We start from the raw sequence: 6000 nt of genomic DNA on the forward strand, positions 1-6000 counted from the left end.
AAATGCGTATTTATTTTTTAGAGAGAGAGAAAAAATGCAAGTGGGAGAAGGGCAGAGAGAGTGGAAGAGAGAGAATCCCAAGCAGGCTCCATGGTTAGCATGGAGCTGAACACAGAGTCCAATCTCATGACCTTGAGATTACAACCTGAGCCGAAATCAAGAGTCAGATGCTTAACCAACTGAGCCACCCAGGTGCCTTTATTTAATATTTAAAGACTTTATTTTTAAGTAATCTCTATACCCAACATGGGGCTTAAATTTACATCCCTGAGATCAAGAGTCACGTGCTCCACCCACTAAGCCAGCCAGGCACCCCTTATTTGATTTTTTAAGTAATCTCTGTACCCAGTGTGGGGCTCGTACTCATGGCCCAGAGATCAAACAGCGCAGACTCACATGCTCTACAGACAAAGCCAGCCAGGTGCCCCAGGAATGTCACTTTTAAATGTAGCATTTAGATCCTTTTGTAGTTCATAGGTGTGATGATTGGATGTTCATGCTGTTATGTGACATGTGCCAGCCACCCTTAAACCTTGTTACAATGTTGGCACATTACCTGTCTGATGTAAAATAATAATAATGATGATAATAATAATAATAATAATAATATAATATAATAAATAAATCTAAAAGCCAATACAGGATGCTCTATGCTCTCATCTCCTGCCTAGGCAACACTGGGAGTCAGGCAAGCACAGAGGTGCTTCCTTCAGGAAGCTAACTGGGTCACTAAGCCATGGCATGGAGGACATGCCTGTTTCTATGTGCAAGAAATAAAATTTGAGGAGTTAGTCCACTAAGGTCTAGGGCTCATTTCTTACCACAGCATATTCCAGCCTATTCTGACTGATGCATGTAGAAGTGTTACTATATCATGTCAATGAGGGGAGAGATGGGATTACTTGCCCAAGATCACACAGCTAGTGAGTGCCAGAGTCAAGATTTGAACTCAGCAGGGTGCCTGTCTGGCTCAGTTGGTAGAGCATGTGACTCTTGATCTTGGGGTTGTGAGTTCAAGCCTCCCTGGGTATACAGCCTATTAAAAAAAAAAAAGGGGGGGGCGCCTGGGTGGCTCAGTCGGTTCAGCAGCCGACTTCGGCTCAGGTCATGATCTCGCGGTCCGTGAGTTTGACCCCTGTGTCGGGCTCTGTGCTGACAGCTCAGAGCCTGGAGCCTGTTTCGGATTCTGTGTCTCCCTCTCTCTGACCCTTCCCCATTCATGCTCTGTCTCTCTCTGTCTCAAAAATAAATAAACGTTAAAAAAAAAAAAAAAAAAAAAGATCTGAACTCAGGAAGGCTGGCTCTGTAGCTCATGCTTTTAATCCTCACAATTTGCTGCCTTAACGATGTTCGTGTTACAATGCCACCAGTGAATAAACGGACAATAGCCATAACCCAGCTAATACCTCCTGAGGCCTTGATGACCCAGCTGGGGTAACTGCTGTGCAGGCAGGTATTGGAGGGCTGCTCACAACTCTGCTGAAGGAATGAGCAGGAGGAAGTGGAGGTTCAGAGAGGTGGTGTCACCCGCCTGGGGGGATGGCAGAGTCTAAACCCAAGCATGGTTGATGCCAAATAGTTATGTGATGACTAATCCAGACTAATGTCCCTCCGTTGCCCTTTGTTTAATGGTTTATTAGATTCTCCAGAGAAACAGAATATATAGAACAAATAGAAGAAAGAGATTTATTATAAGGAATCGGCACACTATTACGGTGGCTGAGAAGTCCCACAGTCTGCTGTCTACAAGCTGGAGACCCAGGACAGCCAGTGGTTTAAGTCCTGGTCCAAGTCTGGAGGTCCACAAACCAGGGGAGCCAATGGTATAAATCCCAGTCTGAGTGCAGAAGACCAATGTTCCAGTGCCACAGTCAGGCAACTTATTCCTTCAGCAGTCTCTGGTTCTATTCAGACCCTCAAAGATTTAGAGTATGCCTCCAAGCATTGGGGAGGGCAGTTTGCTTTAGTCAGTCTACTGATTCAGATGATAATCTTGCTTGGAAACACCCTCACAGACACAGCAAATATGGAGGAACTCTGTATGCCAGACAGAAAAAATTAACCATCACTCTATCCCCACTCTTCTTCCCAGACTCCCTGCTCCCAGGCTCTTGCATAGGCTGTGTCCCTGCAGGAACGTTTCTCGTACCACCCCTCCCCTTTTTTTAAGTTTGTTTGTTTGTTTATTTGAGAGAGACAGAGACAGTGTGAGTGGGGGAGGGGCAGAGAGAGGGAGAGAGAGGATCCCAAGCAAGCTCCACAATGCCAGCACAGAGCTCGACATAGGGCTTGAACCCATGAAACCGTGAGATCATGACCTGAGCCAAAACCAAGAGTTGGATGCTTAACCAACTGAGCCACCCAGGGACTGCTCTCCTACCCTTTTTGCTTTGGAGTTGTTTTGGTGATTGCACTTCATCAAAGAAGTCTTTCTTGACCTCCCCTAGCCTGTTATATGCTCCTAAGATTCCCCAAACTTCTTCCCCCAGACATCATAACAAATTAAAATCAGTAGTGATCAATGTTTGTTTCCTGGACTGGATTGAAGGCCTTATGATGGAGGGCAGGGCTATCTTAGGGACCACTATGTCCCCAGCATCACCCAGCTCAAAGCTAGGCATGGGACACATGGTCAATAATTCTTAGCTATTCATCATCATCATCATCATCCTTTGGGGGATTATTTATATAATTCAGACTTCCTCATTAGAATGAAAACCAGTCAATAGAGTAGGTGCTTTCATGGTTGCACAACAAACCTTCCTCATCTTTGAGGCTTCCTCATGGTTCAGATGGCTCCCCTCCCTAAAGCTTTCCTTGGTAATTCCCTCCTACCTCCTGCTCCAGCTAAAGCAGGTACTTTCTCCGGCATTCCACCCCTATCCAGCCTGATCACTCTGATACTTGGGTGTTCACGTTAAAATGATCCTGTACACTGTGCATCCTTATTTTTTCTCTGTCTGTAGGTGTGCTATATTTCATAATTAAAAATATTTAAAATACCTGGTCATGCCTGCCCATTGTAGAAAATGTATAAAATACAGCAAGAGAAAAATTAAAAGGAAAAATTCACCCACTTTTCAAAGACAACATTTTTTTGTTTTATTTATTTATTTATTTATTTATTTATTTAAGAGAGGGGAGGCTGCAAGTGAGCAAGGGGCAGAGAGAGAGAGAGAGAGAGAGAATCCCAGGAGGGGCAGAGGGAGAAAGGGGGGGAGAGAGAGAGAGAGAGAGAGAAGCAGGCTCACCCAAAGGGGGGCTGAAGCTCAACCCGATGTAGGACTCAAGCTCAAGAACTGTGAGATCATGACCTGAGCTGAAGTCAGATGCTTAACGACTGAGCCACCCAGATGCCCCTCAAAGACAACTTCTATTTAGTTATATTTCTCATTTGATTTTTTGTCCTGGAATTATTTTTATATATTTCTAATAATGTAAAAAATTTGCATATGCAATTTGCATCCTGCTCATCAACTTGCAAACAACTTGTATTAACCTGGAGCTTGCAGCTATGTTCCCTTCGATTGCTCACCCGTGACCCGACCTCGTTGTTAGACATCAGCTCTAACAGCTTTTGCCCTGAAAAGTAACCAAGGAGATGACTGTCATACTCCGTAAGGCAGAATAAATTAAACACTAAAACTAGGATTTCATTTCTTGGTTGTGCTCTGAAGAAGCATCAGAGTGAGTTTTCATTTCCTCTTTCTCTTTCTCACTGCCTGGAATGTGGATGTGGTGGGAGCCATCTTGGACCATGCAGGCCAGGGCACTCCCCTAGGGATGGCAGGGCCATCGATTGAAGCTGTCTGGGTATCTGATACTAAGTTTTGTTATCAGCCCAGGACTACTTACATCAGGCTACCATGGGAAAGAAAGAACACTTAATTTCATTTAAGCCTCTGCTGCCCTACTGAGTTCTGTTAGAGGGCTTATATTAAATTCTATCTAATCCACAGTGCCCATTATACCCTGAGCAATTCCCATGTTCCTAAAAATATCATTTTTAGTGTGTCCAAAATATTGCATCATCTGAAAATTACTAGAATTTTTTTCATTCATTTATTCTACATATGTTCATTGAGTGCTTACTATATCCATGCCCATACCCCTGGATAAGTGATGGGGATGTAATGGTCATATCCTAATAGAGGGAGACAGGCAATGAACAAGGAAACAAACATAACCCATCTTTATTTTCAGATATAGCATGTCCCAAAACGTGTGGCAGAGGTTAGCTAATTGCTCACCAAAACTGCTTCCCTTTGTTTTTTCACACACAGCTGAACTATATTTTCTATTGTCCCTTGCAATTTTATATGGACCTATAACTGACTTCTAGCCAATGGCATGTGTGGTGTTCAATCTCCAGGCCTGACCTTAAAAACCTCCCACATTGGGGGTGGGGGGTGGTTCCCGGCTGGCTGAGACCTAGACCATGTGACTCTTCTTTTTTTCTTTTTAATTTTTTTTAATGTTTATCTATTTTTGAAGGAGAGAGACAAAACGTGAGCGGGGGAGGGGCAGAGAGAAAGGGAGCCAAAGAATCCCAAGCAGGATGCAGGCTCTGAGCTGTTGGCACAGAGCCTGATGTAGGGCTGAAACTCACAAGCTGTGAGATTGTGACCTGAGCTGAAGTCAGACACCCAACAAACTGAGCCACCCAGGTGCCCCTTGATCTCAGGGTCATGAGTTCAAGCCCTATGTTGGGTGTGGAGCCTACTTAAAAACCAAACAAACAGGGGCGCCTGGGTGGCTCAGTCGGTTGAGCACCCAACTTCGGCTCAGGTCATGATCTCGCAGCTCGTGAGTTCGAGCCCTGCTTCAGGCTCTGTGCTGACAGCTCGGAGCCTGGAGCTGGCTTCTGCTTCTGTGTCTCCCTCTCTCTGCTCCTAACCCACTGGCATTCTGTCTCTTTCTCTCAAAAATAAGCGAACATTAAAAAAAACAACAACAAACAAAAATACCCACTGGCTCAACAGGAAGGACTCTGAGAACCTAGAGGGGGGCCAAGACAAAAGATGGAAAGAGGCTGGGTCTCTAAAAGACTCTGTGGAGCAGAGTGACCCCACTGACTTGCATTGGACTATGGTGTGAATTAAAAAAATTAATTTATTAAGCCACTGAGTTTTGGAGGTTCTTCAGTTAACAGCAGCTAGCTTTATTGAATTTAATTAATGTAGTGCATGAAGAAAGGGCTCTGTGGTAGACTGCAAAAACTGCCTTATTTTCCATTCCTCACCGCCCCCCCTCCCCCCTTACCTTGTACAAATTGACTCTGTAGCTTCTCATGTCAAGGGCTGAAGTCTATTTCCCAACGCCTTGAAGCTACACTGGCCTTGTCATTGACCAACAGAGTGAGGTGAAAGAACAGTGTAATACTTCCCAGCCTAGGCCTCAAGAAGCCTATGTTTTCCCTCTCTTTCACTGTCTGGATTCTAGCTCCTCCATGAAAACAGGTCGACAAGAAGGCTCAGCCAAGATCAACTATGCCAGACCCAGATCAGCAGAACCACTCAGCATAGACTTGTGAGAATAATAAATGGTTATTGTTTTGAGCCACGAAATTTGGGTGTGGTTTGTTACACAGCAGTAGCTAACTGTTACAGGCTCCATGACCAAATAAATTCAGAAAATAATGCCTAGGATATTTCCTCTTGTATATTATCATGGAATCTATCATATTAATGAAAATTCTTATAATAAAGCAGCTCATCTTTGTTTAAGCCAGCAAAATCCACATTTCTTTTATCAAGGAACCCTTTAATATTTGAGCATTTGTAACACTTCCTATAACGTTGTTAAATTCTGCTTGAACAGAATTTCTTTCTTTCTTTCTTTCTTTCTTTCTTTCTTTCTTTCTTTCTGTCTGTCTTTCTTTCTTTCTTCCTTTCTTTCCTTCCTTCCTTCCTTCTTTTATATTTACTTATTTTTGAGAGAGAGAAAACAAAAAACAAAAACGTGTGAGCTGGGGAGGGGCAGAGAGAGAGGGAGACAGAG

At 43.8% G+C, this 6000-nt stretch overlaps 1 non-coding gene across 1 annotated transcript; it reads left to right on the plus strand.

The window, feature by feature from the left end:
- Positions 1-458: 458 nt before the first annotated feature.
- On the plus strand, positions 459-566 carry LOC122234420. The gene has a single exon (XR_006212215.1). It is a non-coding gene; the product is annotated as a small nucleolar RNA U13 (small nucleolar RNA).
- The last annotated feature ends 5434 nt before the right edge of the window (positions 567-6000 follow it).

The sequence above is a fragment of the Panthera tigris genome, chromosome E2 (genome assembly GCF_018350195.1).
Source record: "Panthera tigris isolate Pti1 chromosome E2, P.tigris_Pti1_mat1.1, whole genome shotgun sequence".
Taxonomy (NCBI): Eukaryota; Metazoa; Chordata; class Mammalia; order Carnivora; family Felidae; genus Panthera; species Panthera tigris.